Source organism: Theropithecus gelada, chromosome X (genome assembly GCF_003255815.1).
Source record: "Theropithecus gelada isolate Dixy chromosome X, Tgel_1.0, whole genome shotgun sequence".
In the NCBI taxonomy this organism is placed as follows: Eukaryota; Metazoa; Chordata; class Mammalia; order Primates; family Cercopithecidae; genus Theropithecus; species Theropithecus gelada.
This window is the reverse complement of record NC_037689.1, coordinates 151,972,087-151,989,620: the sequence shown is the minus strand read 5'-3', so window position 1 is coordinate 151,989,620 and position 17,534 is coordinate 151,972,087. Positions and strand designations below refer to the sequence as shown.

Genomic DNA, 17,534 nt, shown 5'->3' with positions numbered 1-17,534 from the left:
TTTCTTTCTTTCTTTCTTTCTTTTTCTTTCTTTCTTTCTTTCTTTTTCTTTCTTTCTTTCTCTCTCTCTCTTTCTTTCTTTCTTTCGTTTTTCCATTATTATACCTTAAGTTCTGGGGTACATGTGTGCGATGTGCAGGTTTGTTACATAGGTATACAAGTGCCATGCTGGTTTGCTGCACCCATCAACTCGTTGACCCAGCAATTCCATTACTGGGTATATACCCAAAGGATTATGAATCACTCTACTATAAAAACACATGCACACGTATGTTTATTGCAGTACTGTTCACAATAGCAAAGACTTGGAACCAACCCAAATGCCCATCAATGTTAGACCGGATTTTAAAAATGCGGCACATATGCAGCCATGAAAAAGAATGAGTTCGTGTCGTTTGCAGAGACGTGGATGAAGCTGGAAACCATCATTCTCGGCAAACTAACACAGGAACAGAAAACCAAACACTGCGTGTTCTCACTCATAAGTGGGAGTTGAACAATGAGAACACACGGACACAGGGAGGGGAACATCACACACCGGGGTCTGTCGGGGGTGGGGGGCTGGGGGAGGGATAGCATTGGAAAAGACTGTTCTAAGCCTACTAGCAATGACAATAATGATAACCAGTAACATTTGTTGGGTGGTTACCACGTCCCAAACCACTGTCGTAGGCACTAGACAAGAATCAGCTCATTTATCCAGAAATACACCACATTTTCATTGTCGTTATCCTTGGCGGCGAGATAATGGTTGGTTTTTTATTTTCTCTTCCAAACTTGCCCACATTTCCTCTTCTTTTACAGTGAACATGTATTACATTTATAAGCAGAAAGTGATTAAGAAAGTTATTCATTACTTGCTGTTGAGGAAAATTTCTAATGAGCTCCGGAGTGAGCCAGTTTGCCAAAGTTTAAATTAGCCTGTTCAATTCACTGGAGGCCGTATTTTTCCTCTGAAACTTGTTCTAATTGGCACCTTTTCTTGACGCAATGAGGCGGACGGTGCCGTGATGATGAAGTCCCTGAAGTCACCAAGCCTTGGGGCCCACGCTAGACACCACGGGGCCGATGTCGCCTGGCTCTCCCGGTTGTCTCTGTGGCTTTCAGCCACTTCCAAAAAACCATTGTTTCCAAATTCCATACACGCAGTTCATCCTACCTTGAAAGTTATTCCTCCAGAGGGCTGTTGATAGTTTGCTTCATCAGCATTTTGTCACTACCACACAATGAGATTTTCTTTTTCTTCCACACCTTGGGGGCACTCATGAAGAACACATGTGTGCTTAAACACAAAACGTACCAGGGCCCATAAGAGCCCCTCCTCTCCAGAGGGCTGGTCCTGGTCCACACACGCTGGCAGTGATAGCCTTTGTGTTTCCGAATCAGAGAAGACTTGCTCGGAATGGATGAAATGTATTTGAAATCACATTTGGCATCATCTGGAATGGCGAAGCTTCAGAGGTGACAGGGCCAGGATGTCTATATTCAGAGAGGGCTATCGAATTAAAGTTAAGCAGGGGTCTCTTTGCTTGAATTCCGGAGTTTCAAACCAGTACAGTCATGTGAGCTTGGATGGCCTGTAGGTACTTCCAACCCAACCTGACCCCAGCCGACCTCACTGCCTGTCCCCCGACTCCCGGAATGGCTTCCCTCTGCTTCGTTCTCTGTCTTGGCGACACGTGTTTCCATGGCCCCGCACTCCGTCATCTCACCTTCCGTCTAATCAGTTTCCTTCAATGTGTCGTCTCCACCCTCCCCAGGCCAGGTCGGCATCATCTCTCACCTATATGATGAGAACAATCTCCCCCGCTCTACACAGATTCCCAGCCCCTTTCCCAGGAATTTGGCCTGAGTGGGGCGGTCTAAGTGGGGATGGTGTAGGCTGGCCTCATGTGGACCAGGGGGAGGGCCCAGCCATACCTACCAGGGCTGGTGAGAGCGGCTTGTTTCACCCTGTGGGGGTCATTGCGGGCTCTTGTGTCGGACTCAGGATGGGGGTCTGTTGGGAAGCCCCGGCTGGCCTAGTCCCCTGGCCTTGAGCCTTTGGTCTTCTCTGAGCGCCCACCCGCCATCACTTGAGGACAGTGAAAGGCAGCTGTGTTGACCCTTTGAGCAGCATGTGGCCGTTCCTAGGTTTGGTGGTAGGGGTGAGTGACCCTTTCCTGTGCAGGAATGGCGAGTACCCATTGTATGACAGTGATTTGTCTTAGTGCCTAATAGCCCAGCCTACTTTGTGAGCTCCATAAAGGCAGGAAGCTTGTCTGGAGCTTTTCTGTATCCCCAGTGCCAAACCCTGTACTGGGGAGACAGGAGGTACTCTCTCATTCTTTCTTTCAAGAAATATTTCCTGGCCGGGTGTGCTGGCTCACACCCGTCATCCCACCATGCTGTAGAAGATGGATTTGAGCATGTGAATGAGGACCACACACAGCACAGAGAGTACCAGGTCGCCCAAGCCAGAGTATGCAGAGTTGGGAAAGATGTAGCAGGGGACTGAAGTGAGGTAGAAAAGACAGATCATAGTGAGGTGGGCAACACAGGTAGGAAAGACTTTTCTTCAGCCCCGGGTGGAATGAGTCCTGAACAGCAGCCACAAGGTGTCCATAGGAGACCATGACCGGAATGCAGAGTGCAAGAGCCACCAGAAAACTGAAGAAGATCAGGGCAAGTTCATTGGTATGTGTGCTGGAGCAACAGAGTCTGAGCAGGGAGGGAGGTCGCAGAAGAAGTGTGTGACGAGGCAAGGCCTGCAGAACTCGGGTAGAGCTGTGAGGATGGTGTAGGTGAATGCGTTGGCCAAGGCCAGCAGGGAGGAGATGGAAGTGAAGCCCCTGTGGGTCAGTCGGCCCACGAGGACTGAGTAGTGCAATGGCTGGCAGATAGCTGCATAGTAATCATAGGCCACGGCTGTGAGGAGGAAGAACTCCCAGGGTGCCAGGACGTGGAGAAAGCATATCTGGATGAGACAAGCATAATAAGGCATGGGCCCCACTAGAGCCAGCAAATGCACCAGCACCTAAGGCATCATGTTGGAGATACAGGCAGCATCCATCAGCGAGAGGCTGCCCAAGAAGAAGTACATGGGAGTGTGGTGTCAGTAGTCCACTGCGAACATGTGGCTCCCAACCCACAACCACTATGTAGATCAGCAGAAAGGTGGTGAACAGCAGGGGCCTCCAAGCCTTGCTGTCCCTCAGGCCTTCCAGAAGCAACTGGGACACTAGGGTCCCATTCCACAGCTGCAAGGAACCACGCACAGAACCCTGCACCCTGTAGTGTCCAACTCAGAGTCAGATGAGAGTCTAGGTGTGGAGTCCCAACTTACAAGGGGAAGATGGGATGAGGGAAGGACTAATGACTAGGCAGGCAGGTTTCAGATTTAATGGAGGAAGACTTGTTGGTTCAATACAATGAGGAGCCTCAAATGGCCAGGCAAATCTTTCATCTCCTGTTGAATAGAGCTTTTTTTGGGAGGAAGTGATGGGGATCAGCCTTTAGGGTATCCATGGATGGCTTTGCTGGCAAAACTGTGGCAGGTGGGAGGGCAGATACATATACAGAAAAAGTCTCTATTCCTGGAACAAAAATCCTCCTGCTCCCTGAATGAGAGAGTGGGTCCAGTAAAGTCCACCTTCCACCAGGCAGCTGGCTGCTCCCCCTGAGGTGACAACCTAATAAGCGTTGCTTTACATTGGGTACACAGCAGTGGTAAGTACCCAGATCAGCCTCGGTGTGGTAAAGACCATGTTGTGTCATCCTTCCCATAGCTGTGTCTCAAATCTCCCTGTTTGCAGAGTCAGCTCAAGCTGTGTGGAAGGCTGCGGCCATCAGCTTGTGCGTGCCTACCTACCTATGTGTCCAAAACTAGGTCTGCCAGCCCAAAGACATCAGGACAACAGACACCAACCTGTCTTGTCTGTGAGGAAGGTGTGGGAGGAGGAAGAGGGTGTCTGGTATCTGGAGCGGCTTGTGGCTTGAAGGAGCATTTCACCGAGCAAGGTTCCCACAGAGAGCCTGCCCCTGGGGCTGACACCGTATCTATGTCCTGTTCTCTGACACTTGGCCCTGTGCAGGCAGCATTCTTCTTTTCTTAGGCCTGTGCAGGAGGGACCTGCAGCCAGAGACCTGGAGCCAAAATCACAGGGCCCCTTGCACCTAGGTCGGAGCATGGGTCAAGGGGTCAGACCAGGCCGGCCTCCCTTCAGTTGTAGCCAACTTGAGTCTTTGCTTTCATTCCCCAGATAATCTGACCCCAAGGAAAGTAATTCAACACTGCAGAAATGACGGAGACGGAGTGAAAGTTTACACATGCACACTCCCCCAACAACCCACAGAGTGACTACTGTTACCACGCTGGGTAGGTGCTGATAGCTAGAGTTCATGTTCCACATATCACATAAGGCTGTATCTTTGTAATTTCTTTCCTTCTACTAACATTGTGCTTGCTTTGTTCTTGTGATTCTAGTTTCTTGAAATGCAACATTAGGTCATTTATTTGAGATATTTCTTCTTTTTGATGTAGGCATTTATTGCTATAAACTTCCCTGTTAGAACTGGTTTTCCTGTATTCCATAGGTTTTGATATTTTGTTTCCAATTTCTTTACTCCCAGGGAATGTTTAAATTTCTCTTTTAATTTCTTAATTGACCCATTGATTGTTCAGTAGATTTTTAAATTTAGATATTAATATGGTTTGGCTCTGTGTCCCCAACCAAATCTCAATTCAAATTGTAATCCCCATAACCCCCATGTGTTAAGGGAGGGACCCAGTGGGAGGTGAATGGATCACTGGGGAAGTTTCTCCCATGCTGTTCTCCTCATAGTAAGTGAATTCTCATGAGATGTGATGGTTTTATAAGTATTTGGAAGTTCCTCCTTCACTCTCTCTTCTCTCTGCTGCTGCCTTACAAAGAGGTGCTTGCTTCCCCTTTGCTCTCTGCCATTATTGTAAGTTTCCTGAGGTTTCCCCAGCCACGTAGAACTGTGAGTCAATTAAACCTCTTTTGTTTATGAATTATGCAGTCTTGGGTAGTATATTTATAGTAGTGTGGGAACAGACTAATATAGTAAACTGGTACTGCAGAGAATGGGGCACTGCTATAAAGTTTGTTACATAAGTAAATGTGTGCCATGGTTGTTTGCTACACCTATCAACACATCACCTAGGTATTAAGCCCTGCATGCATTAGCTGTTTATCCTGATGCTCGAGGAGCCAAGTGTTAATCACCAAAACAATTGGGAAAATGTCTCCAGGGCATGTCACAGATCTTGGCAGCAGCCCCTCCCATCACAGATCCAGAAGCTTAGAAGGGAAAAATGGTTTCCTGGGTCGGGTCCAGGGCCTCTGCTGCTCTATGAAGTCTTGGGACTTGGTGCTCTGCATTCCAGCTGCACCAGCTGCAGCTGGGGCTACAAGGGGCCAAGGTATAGCTCAGGCAGTGGCTTCAGAGGGTGCAAGCCCCAAAACTTGGTGGCTTTCATGTGTTGGGCCTGCAAATTCATGAAAGTCAAGAAGTGAAGTTGGGGAACCTCCACCTAGATTTCAGAGGATGCATGGAAACACCTGGACATCCAGGCAGAAGTCTGCTGTAGGGGCCAAGCCCTCATGGAGAACTTCTGCTAGGGCAATGTAGAAGGTATATGTGGGGTTGGAGCACTCATAGAGTCCCCATTCACTAGAATGGCATTCACCCATCCACCAGAAATGCTGGGTGATGGTTCACCAATTATTATGTTGCCTCTCTGAGAGAGATAATCTGGCCATACCAGGGGGAGAGGCTGTTTCCTGATGGTCCACACCTGTTAACATCAAAATGTTAATTGGATGCAGGCCCCAGGGAGAAGAAACTTTCTGGGCATGCATATTAAGAGACAAAAATGGTGAAGTATGATCTTCCATTGGAAAAAGGAAGAAAGCCTCAGGTGGGCATGCATGTATAACTCCCTAGACACACTGGGCATGCTCACTTCCCAAGGGTAAGGAGGGCTCTGTGCATGTGGGCAGCCCACCCTAAGGGAAGAATCATGGGAAAGAGGTGAGCTTATAAATGTCCTAGGATCACAGTTAAACAGGGCACTTGACCTTCTCTCTTTAATTAAACCTTCATGTGCCCCCTTGGGTCTCTTCCAAGTGCACCTTGCTTTCCTGTTGTAAGGCATTTTAAAATAAACTTCCATTCCTGCTCTGGAACTTGCCTCAGTCTCTTTTTCTGCATTATGCCCTGCAGTCGAATTCTTTCTTCTAAGGAGGCAAGGACTGAAGTTGCTACGGACCCATACAGATAGGCCAACGGTAACCTGGGGTATCTCAAATCTCTGCCACCGCTAACAAGTTCTCACAAGATCTGATGGTTTTGTAAGGCAGTTTTCCCTGCTCTTACTCACTCTTTCTCACTTGCCACCATGTAAGATGTGCCTGCTTCCCTTTCCACCATTTCCTGAGGCCTCCCCAGCCATGCAGAACTGTGAGTCAATTAAACCTCTTTCCTGTATAAATTACCCAGTCCTGGGCATGTCTTTCCAGTAGTGTGAGAACAAACTAATACAGATATATGTGTGGATTATCCGAAGTCCCTCATTTTCTAGTTTTATACCATTTTGTGATCAGAAAAGATACCTGATATGATTTCAGTCTTCTTGAATTTGTTAAGACTTGTTTGGTGGCATAACATATTATATATCTCAGAGAATGTTCCACGTGCAGTTGGGAAGAAAGTGTATTCTGCAGCTATTGGATGGATTTTTCTGTATATATGTGTTAGATCCATTTGCTCTAGAGTGTAGTATATGCTTGTTGTTTCTTATTAATTTTCTGTCTTGGTGATTTTTCCATTACTGAAAGAGGTTGTTAAAGCCCCCTAGTATTATTGTATTGCAGTCTGTCTCTTTTTCAGATGAATTAATATTTCTTTTATATATTTAGGTGCTCTAATATTGAGTGCACATATGTTTACAATTGCTATACCCTTTTGTTGAAATGACCACTTTATCATTACATAGTGATTTTCTTTGTCTCTTTTTAGAGGTTTTGACTTAATGTCTATTTATCTCATACAACTATAGCTATTGCTGCTCTCTTAGTGTTTTCATTAGAGTGGAGTATCTTTTTTCATCCCTTCACTTTGACTCTATGTGTCTTTACAGGTGAAATAAGTCTCTTGTAGGTAACAAATGGCTGGGTCTTAATTTGTAAATCCATTTAGCTAGTCTATGTTGTTTGATTGGACAATATATCCCATTTACATTCAAGGTAATTATTGATAAGTAGGAACTTACTACTGCCATTTTGTTAATTGTTTCCTAGTTGCTTTGTCAATTCTCTCTTTTTCCTTCTCCTACTGATTTTCTTTGTGGTTAAGGGATTACTCTCGTAGTATGTTTTGGTTCTTTGTTTTTTATTTTTTGTTTATCTGTTATAGCTTTTTGCTTTGTGGTTACCATGAGGCTTAAAGGAAACATCTTAAAGTTATAACAGGTTATTTAAAGCTGGTAACAACTTAGGTCACAAAAATAAAAACCTCTGCACATTTACTCCACTCCCTCTACACACAATTTTTTGAGACAGGAACTCACTCTGTTGACGTGGTTATAGTGAGGTGGCATGGTCAGAGCTCACTGTAGCCTCGACCACTGGGGCTCAAGTGATTCTCCTGCCTCAACCTCCCCAGAGGCTGAGATTACAAGCACAAGCCACCATGCCCAGGTAATGTCTTTTTCTTTTTACTACAGATGAGGTTTCCCCATGATGCCCAGTGTGGTCTCGAACTTCCACTTCAGCACAATATGCTGGGATTACAGGTGGCAGCCACTGCATCTGGCCCATATTTTGAGTTTTTCATGTCACATTTTACAACTGTTCATATTGCATATTTTAAAATAAACCATTGTCGTTATTCTTTTTTAATTATTATACTTTAAGTTCTAGGGTACATGTGCACAATGTGCAGGTTTGTTACATAGGTATACATGTGCCATGTTGGTTTGCTGCACCCATCAACTCGTCATTTACATTAGGTATTTATCCTAATGCTATCCCTCCCCCAGCTCCCCACCCCCAGAGAGGTGTGGTGTTCCCCACCCTGTGTCCAAGTATTCTCATTGTTCAATTCCCGCCTATGAGTGAGAACATTTGGTGTTTGGTTTTCTGCGTTTGTGATAATTTGCTGAGAATGATGGTTTCCAGCTGCATCCATGTCCCTACAAAGGACATGAACTCATCCGTTTTTATGGCTGCATAGTATTCCATGGTGTGTATGTACCACATTTTCTTAATCCAGTCTATCGTTGATGGACATTTGGGTTGGTTCCAAGTCTTTGCTATTTGAATAGTGCTGCAATAAACATACGTGTGCATGTGTCTTTATAGTAGGATGATTTATAATCCTTTGGGTATATACCCAGTAATGGGATTGCTGGGTCAAATGGTATTTCTAGTTCTAGATCCTTGAGGAATCGCCACACTGTCTTCCACAATGGTTGAACTAATTTACACTCCCACCAACAGTGTAAAAGCGTTCCTGTTTCTCCACATCCTCTACAGCACCTGTTGCTTCCTGACATTTTAATGATTGCCATTCTAACTGGCGTGAGATGGTATCTCATTGCGGTTTTGATTTGCATTTCTCTGATGACCAGTGATGATGAGCATTTTTTCATGTATCTGTTGGCTGCATAGATGTCTTCTTTTCAGAAATGTCTGTTCATATCCTTTGCCCACTTTTTGATGGGGTTGTTTGTTGTAAATTTGTTTAAGTTCTTTGTAGATTCTGGATATTAGCCCTTTGTCAGATGGGTAGATTGCAAACATTTTCTCCCATTCTGTAGGTTGCCTGTTCACGCTGATCGTAGTTTCTTTTGCTGTGCAGAAGCTCTTTAGTTCAATTAGATCCCATTTGTCTATTTCGGCTTTTGTTGCTATTGCTTTTGGTGTTTTAGTCATGAAGTCCTTGCCCATGCCTATGTCCTGAATGGTATTGCCTAAGTCTTTTTTTTCTTTTTGGTTTTAGGTCTAACATTTAAGTCTTTAATCCATCTTGAGTTAATTTTTGTATAAGGTGTAAGGAAGGGATCCAATTTCAGCTTTCTAAATATGGCTAGCCAGTTTTCCCAGCACCATTTATTAAATAGGGAATCCTTTCCTCATTTCTTGTTTTTGTCAGGTTTGTCAAAGATCAGATGGCTGTAGATGTGTGGTGTTATTTCTGAGGCCTCTGTTCTGTTCCATTGGTCTATATCTCTGTTTTGGTACCAGTACAATGCTGTTTTGGTTACTGTAGCCTTGTAGTATAGTTTGAAGTCAGGTAGTGTAATGCCTCCAGCTTTGATCTTTTTGCTTAGGATTGTCTTGGCAATGCGGGGTCTTTTTTGGTTCCATATGAACTTTAAAGTTGTTTTTTCCAATTCTGTGAAGAAAGTCATTGGTAGCTTGATGGGAATGGCATTGAATCTATAAATTACCTTGGGCAGTATGGTCATTTTCACGATATTGATTCTTCCTAACCATAAGCATGGAATGTTCTTCCATTTGTTTGTGTCCTCTTTTATTTTGTTGAGCAGTGGTTTGTAGTTCTCCTTGAAGAGGTCCTTCACATCCCTTGTAAGTTGTATTCCTAGGTATTTTATTCTCTTTGTAGCAAATGTTCACTCATGATTTGGCTCTCTGTTTGTCTGTTATTGGTGTATAGGAATGCGTGTGATTTCTGCACATTGATTTTGTATCCTGAGACTTTGCTGAAGTTGCTTATCAGCTTAAAGCTGAGACAATGGGGTTTTCTAAACATACAATCATGTCATCTGCAAACAGGGACAATTTGACTTCCTCTTTTCCTAGTTGAATACCCTTTATTTCTTTCTCTTGCCTGATTGCCCTGGCCAGAACTTCGAACACTATATTGAATAGGAGTGGTGAGAGAGGGCATCCTTGTCTTGTGCTGGTTTTCAAAGGGAATCCTTCCAGTTTTGCCCATTCAGTATGCTATTGACTCTGGGTTCATCATAAATAGCTCTTATTATTTTGAGATACGTTCCATCAATACCGAATTTATTGAGAGTTTTTAGCATGAAGGGCTGTTGAATTTTGTTGAAGGCTTTTTTTGCATCTATTGAAATAATCATGTGGTTTTTGTCATTGGTTCTGTTTATGTGATGGATTACGTTTATTGATTTGCATATGTTGAACCAGCCTTGTATCCCAGGGAGGAAGCCAACTTGATTGTGGTGGATAAGCTTTTTGATGTGCTGCTGAATTTGGTTAGCCAGTATTTTAGTGAGGATTTTCGCATCGATGTTCATCAGAGATATTGGTCTAAAATTCTTTTTTTGTTGTATCTCTGCCAGGCTTTGGTATCAGGATGATGCTGGCCTCATAAAATGAGTTATGGAGGATTCCCTCTTTTTCTATTGATTGGAATAGTTTCAGAAGGAATGGTAGCAGCTCCTCTTCGTACCTCTGGTAGAATTCGGCTGTGAATCTGTCTGGTCCTGGACTCTTTTGGTTGGTAGGCTATTAATTATTGCCTCAATTCAGAGCCTGTTATTGGTCTGTATAGAGATTCAACTTCTTCCTGGTTTAGCCTTAGGAGGGTGTGTGTCCAGGAATTTATCTATTTCTTCTAGATTTCTAGTTTATTTGCATAGAGGTGTTTATAATATTCTCTGATGGTAGTTTGTATTTCTGTGGGATCAGTGGTGATATCCCCTTTACCATTTTTTGTTGCATCTATTTGATTCATTTTTTTGAGATGGAGTCTCACTCTGTCGCCCAGGCTGGAGTGCAGTGGTGTGATCTCGGCTCACTGAAAGCTCTGCCTCCCGGGTTCACACTGTTCTCCTGTCTCAGCCTCCCAGGTAGCTGGGACTACAGGCGCCTGCCACCATGCCTGGCTAATTGTGTGTGTGTGTGTGTGTGTGTGTGTGTGTGTGTGTGTTTAGCAGAGACAGGGTTTCACCATGTTAGCCAGGTGGAGCTTGTGATCTGCCCATCTCAGCCTCCCAACGTGCTGGGATTACAGGCATGAGCAACCACACCCAGCCTATTTGATTCTTTTATCTTTTCTTCTTTATTCATCTTGCTAGAAGTCTATCAATTTTGTTGATCTTTTCAAAAAACCAGCTCCTGGATTCATTGATTTTTTTGAAGTGTTTTTTTGTCTCTATCTCCTTCAGTTCTGCTCTGAACTTATTGCCTTCTGCTAGCTTTTGAATTTGTTTGCTCTTGCTTCTCTAGTTTTTTAAATTTTGATGTTAGGGTGTCGATTTTAGATCTTTCCTGCTTTCTTTTGTGGGCATTTAGTGCTGTAAATTTCCCTCTACACATTGTGTTAAATGTGTCCCAGATATTCTGGTACATTGTGTCTTTGTTCTCACTGGTTTCAAAGAACATCTTTATTTCTGTCTCCATTTTGTTATTTACCCAGTAGTCATTCAGAAGCAGTTTGTTCAGTTTCCATGTAGTCTTGTGGTTTTTAATGAGTTTCTTAATCCTGAGTTCTAATTTGATTGCACTGTGGTCTGAGAGACAGTTTGTTGTGATTTCTGTTCTTTTACATTTGCTGAGGAGCACTTTACTTCCAATTATGTGATCAACTTTAGAATTAGTGCAATGTGGTGCTGAGAAGAATGTATATTCTGTTGATCTGGGGTGGAGAGTTCTGTAGATGTCTATTAGGTCCTCTTGGTGCAGAGCTGAGTTCTAGTCCTGGATATCCTTGTTAACCTCCTGTCTCATTTATCTGTCTAATATTGACAGTGGGGTGTTAAAGTCTCCCATTATTATTGTGTGGGAGTCTAAGTCTCTTTGTAGGTCTCTAGGGACTTGCTTTATGAATCTGGGTGTTCCTATATTGGGTGCATATATATTTAGGATAGTTAGCTCTTCTTGTTAAGTTAATCCCTTTACCATTATGTAATGGCCTTCTTTGTCTCTTTTGATCTTTGTTGGTTTAAAGTCTGTTTTATCAGAGACTAGGCTTTTTTTTTTTGTTCTCCATTTGCTTGGTAGATCTTCCTCCATCCCTTTATTTTGAGCCTATGTGTGTCTCTGCATGTGAGATGGGTCTCCTGAATGCAGCACACTGATGGGTCTTGACTCTTTATCCAATGTGCCAGTCTGTGTCTTTTAATTGGGGCATTTAGCCCATTTACTTTTAAGGTTAATATTGTTATGTGGGAATTCGATCCTGTCATTATGATGTTAGCTGGTTATTTTCTCCATTGATTGATGCAGTTTCTTCATAGCATCGATGGTCTTTACAATTTGGCATGTTTTTGCAGTGGCTGGTTCCAGTTGTTCCCTACCATGTTTAGTGCTTCCTTCAGGAGCTCTCATAATGCAGGCCTGGTGGTGACAAAATCTCTCAGCATTTGCTTGTCCATAAAGGAATTTATTTCTCCTTCACTTATGAAGCTTAGTTTGGCTAGATATGAAATTCTGGGTTGAAAATTCTTTCCTTAAGAATGTTGAATATTGGCCCCCACTCTCTTCTGGCTTGTAAGGTTTCTGCTGAGAGGTCCGCTGTTAGTCTGATGGGCTTCCCTTTGTGGGTAACGTGACCTTTCTCTCTGGCTGCCTTTAACATTTTTTCCTTCATTTCAACCTTGGTAAATCTGACATTTTATGTCTTGGGGTTGCTTTTCTCGAGGAGTATCTTTGTGGTGTTCTCTGTATTTCCTGAATTTGAATGTTGGCCTGTCTTGCTAGGTTGGGGAAGTTCTCCTGGATAATATGCTGCAGAGTGTTTTCCAACTTGGTTCCATTCTCCCTGATAGTTTCAGGTACACCAATCAGACGTAGATTTGGTCTTTTCATGTAGTCCCATACTTCTTGGAGGCTTTGCTCTTTTCTTTTTACTCTTTTTTCTCTAAACTTGTCTTCTTGCTTTATTTCATTAATTTGATCTTCAATCACTGATATCCTTTCTTCCACTTATGGAATCGGCTATTGAAACTTGTGCATGCATCACGAAGTTTTTGTGCCATGGTTTTCAGTTCCATCAGGTCATTTAAGGTATTCTCTATATTGTTTATTCTAGTTAGCCATTCATCTAACCTTTTTTCTCAAGGTTTTTAGCTTCCTTGCGATGGGTTAGAACATGCTCCTTTAGCTTGGAGAAGTTTGTTATTACTGACCTTTTGAAGCCTACTTCTGTCAACTCGTCAAAGTCATTCTCCATGCAGTTTTGTTCCATTGCTGGCGAGGAGCTGCAATCCTTTGGAGGAGAAGAGGTGCTCTAGTTTTTAGAATTTTTAGATGTTCTGCTCTGATTTCTCCCCATCTTTGTGGTTTTATCTAACTTTGGTCTTTGATGTTGGTGACCTACAGATGGGAATTTGGTGTAGATGTCTCTTTTGTTGATGTTGATCCAATTCCTTCCTGTTTGTTAGTTTTCCTTCTAAAGGTCAGGTCCCTCAGCTGCAGGTCTGTTGGTTTGCTGGAGGTCCACTCCAGACCCTGTTTGCCTGGTATCACCAGCAGAGGCTGCAGAACAGCAAATATTGCAGAACAACAAATATTGCTGCCTGATCCTTCCTCTGGAATCTTTGTCCCAGAGAGGCACCCACCTGTATGAGGTGTCTGTCAGTCCCTACTGGGAGGTGTCTCCCAGTTAGGCTACACAGGGGTCAGGGACCCACTTCAGGAGGTAGTCTGTCCATTTTCAGAGCTCAAACACTGTGCTGGGAGAACCAATACTCTTTTCAGAGTTGTCAGACAGGGACGTTCATGTCTGCAGAAGTTTTTGCTGCCTTTTGTTCAGCTATGCCCTGCCCATAGAGGTGGAGTCTACAGAGGTGGTAGGCCTTGCTGAGCTGTGGTGGGCTCCACCCAGTTCGAGCTTCCTGGCTGCTTTGTTTACCTACTCAAGCCTCAGCAATGGGGGACGCCCCTCTTCCCACCAGGCTGCTGCCTTGCAGGTTGGTCTCAGACTGCTGCACTAGCAGTAAGCAAGGCTCCGTGGGCATGGGATACACCGAACCAGGCACAGGAGAGAATCTCCTGGTCTGCTGGTTGCTAAGACCATGGGAAAAGTGCAGTATTTGGGCAATAGTGTCCCAGTTTCCCAGGTCCAGTCTGTCACAGCTTCCCTTGTCTAGGAAAGGGAAATCCCCTGACCCATTGCACTTCCTGGGTGAGGTGATGCCCCGCCCTGCTTTGGCTCACCCTCTGTGGACTGCACCCGCTGTCCAACCAGTCCCAATGAGATGAACGAGGTACCTCAGTGGAAATGCAGAAATCACCCTTCCTCTGCATCAATCACACTGGGAGCTGCAGATCGGAGCTGTTCCTGTTAGGCCATCTTGGAAAGGAGCCCCTTTGTCATTATTCTTTATAGTTTTGTCTTTTAACCTTCATGCTAAAGATGTAAGCAAAGTATACACCATCATTACAGTAATATTGTAAATGGAACTGTGTACTCACTTTTATCAGTGAGTTTGGTAAATTCAGACATTATCACATTCATTAACATCCTTTTCTTTCAGCTTGAAGAACTCCCTTTAGCTTTTCTGTAAGATAGGTCTAGTGATTATGAATTGTCTCTGCTTTTGTTTTTCTGAAAAAGTCTCTATTGTCTTGATTTTCTGGGTATAGTGTTTTTAGTAGGTAGTTCTTTTTTTCCTTCAGCACTTTGAATATACTCTCACTCCCTCTTGGCCTGTAAGGTTTCTACTGAAAAGTCAGCTATTAGACATATGGAACACCCTTATATGTTATTTGCTTCCTTTCTCTTGTTGCTTTCAGAATTCTCTTTTTGTCTTAGGTATTTGACAATTCAATTCTAATATGTCACGGGGTAGTCTTATTTGGATTCAATCTGATTGGTGTCCTTTGACCTTTCAGTACCTGAATATTTATATTTTTCTCCACTTTGGGAAATTTTCTGCTATTATTTCTTTAAATAAGCTTTCTACCTAGTTATTTTTCTCAGTCCTGCTTGAACTCTGATGACCCAAACGCTTGCCCTTTTGATGCTGTCTCATAAATCCCTTAAGCTTTTTTCATTCCTTTTTATGATCCTTTTTTGCTCCTTTGATTGGATAATTTCAAATGTTCTGTTGTTGAGCTCACTGCTTCTTCTTCTTCTTCTTGATCAAGTCTGATGTTGAGGCGTTCTATTGACGTTTTAGGGTTCAATTATTGTATTCTACAAATTTTTTTTGAGACAGAGTATCTATCAACCAGGCTTGAGTGCAGTAGTGGAATCTCAGTCACTGCAACCTCCACCTCCTGGGCTCAAGCAATTATTTCACCTCAGCCTCTCAAGTAGCTGGTACCACAGTCTTGAGACACCACACCAGCCTATTTTCTGCAATTTTTGTAGAGACAGGGTTTCACCATATTGCTCACGCTGGTCTCAAACTGTTGAGCTCAATTGATCCATCTGTTTTGGCATCTCAAAGTGCTGGGATTACAGATGTGAGCTACCAAGCTCCACAAGCAATTGTATTCTTCATCTTTAGGATTTCTATTTGGTTTGTTGTTGTTGTTGATTGTTTCCATTTCTTTGTCAAATTTCTCATTTTGTTCATGAATTGTTTTTTATTTTAATTATTTGTATTTTTGTAGTTCTCTGAACTTCTTTAAGAGGATTATTCTGAATTATTTCTCAGTTATTTCATAGATCTCCTTCTCTAATGGGTCTGTTACTGAAGCTTTATTAGTTTCTTCTGGTGTGTTGTATTTCTCACGTTTTTTCATAATCCTTGTGTTTTTACATTGATGTCTGTGCATTTGAGGACATAGCCACCTCTTTCATTCTTTGCAGGTCTTCTTTGGTGGTAATAGACCTTTACTATTTAGTCTAACCTGAGAATCTGAATGGGCCAGCTGGTTGCAAACATACCCAAGCAGTCTTTGGTGTCATGTTCTTGAGTTACTTCCCGTGGTCTGAGTTTGAATGGTAGTGCTGCCTTGGCACCACGGTCCAGTGAGACTGCTGGCTGGAGTCCACTGTCAGGTGGGGCTGCTGCCTGGGCTCTGCAATCAACTCTGATTAGGCAGGGTTGCAGTTGTCTTCCCAGGCCATGTGGTAATATTGTTTGGAATCTGTGTCGTGTTTCCTAAAGTGTGATGCCGTTGACTAGTTTCTCCAGTGTAGTGCCGCCATTGGCTGGAATGCAGAGCAACCACCAAAATCTGTTCCCTTGTCAGTGTAAGCTCCACCCCTATCCTCCATCTCCAACTTACCCCAAGTGTCCAACCCTGCTGGCACTCCCAATGTTCCCTGAAGTATGTGATAAGACTAAGCCTCCTCAAAGGGGTTCAGAATGGTGGGGAAGACAAATGTCAGCCTCCAACTCACTGCTCCCACGGTAGAAACTATGAGCTCAGAAAAATTCTCTGTGTGTGGTACTGTGCCAGCCTGGAGGAGGGGCAGCAAGATCAGAAAGAATTGTTCCTCTTACCATCTGATTGTGGGCTTTCTAGTTCAAAGGGGTGTCTCACATTCTCTTCTGAGTTCTGTGGTGCTCACAATGGTAGTCTTGCCTTTTGATAGTTACTGATTGGATTTCTGTTTGGGAGAGTAAAGCAGGAGAATTCCTATTCTTCCACCTGGCTGAGGTCATTCCTATATTTAGATTACAATTTCTTCTTATTTATTGTTTTCTTTTCTTCTTTTTTAAGACAGGGGCTCATTCTAATACCCACGCTGGAGTGCAGAGGCATGATCTTAGCTCACTGTATTCTCAAACTCCTGGGCTCAAGTTATCCTCCTGCCTCATCCTCCCAAGTAGCTAGGACTACAGGTGTGTGCCACCATGCCAGGCTAACTTGTTGTATTTTTATTTTTGTAGAGACAGGGTCTCACTATGTTTCCCAGGCTGGTCCCAAACTCCTGGCCTCAAGCAATTCTTCCACCTCAGCCTCCCAAAGCACTGGGATTATAGGCATAAGCTACTGGGCACAGTCTAATTTGCTTTTCTATACCTGATTTTCTAAAATATTGTTCTATCAGTTACTAAAAGGGGAGTGTGAAAATATTCACCTCTGTGGGTTTATGTATTTCTCCTTTTTTTTCTGTGAGGTTAACTTCATGTATTTTGAAGCTCTGTTATATTCAGTGCACACATATTTATTGTGTCTTCTTCATGAATTGAACCCTTTATCACTCATAAATGTCCTCTGTCCCATTTTATTCTGTGTATTCCATGGGTGATGAGAAAGGCATCCTGATGCGGCTGGTGGGGACCCGGTTAAGGAGCCATCTCCTAGGACTTGGCCGGTGCCGATCTCATCCCCTCAGGCTGTCTCCTCACACACTGGCCCAGGTCCTGAAGCAACCCCACCCAGCTGCCGTGATTCCCCACTTTCCTCTGTTGCACCCCAAGCTGACTTCTGCGTACCCTTCCAGGGCCCTCCCCACCATGACCCCTGCCGCATCAGCCAGGCCCCGCCTCATCGCTTGATACCCCCATACAGCCCACACCCCAGCCACCAGCTCTCACCTTGCCTGCTTTCTGCTACTTCCTCTATCCCTGTATTTCACTCGGCTGGGCTCTCTAATTTGAAGTTTCTCCAGTGGTGGGCTGGGGGGCGGGTG

At 43.8% G+C, this 17,534-nt stretch overlaps 1 pseudogene; it reads right to left on the bottom strand.

The window, feature by feature from the left end:
* Positions 1–2,373: 2,373 nt before the first annotated feature.
* LOC112615313 lies at positions 2,374–3,093 on the bottom strand (annotated as a pseudogene).
* Positions 3,094–17,534: the final 14,441 nt, after the last annotated feature.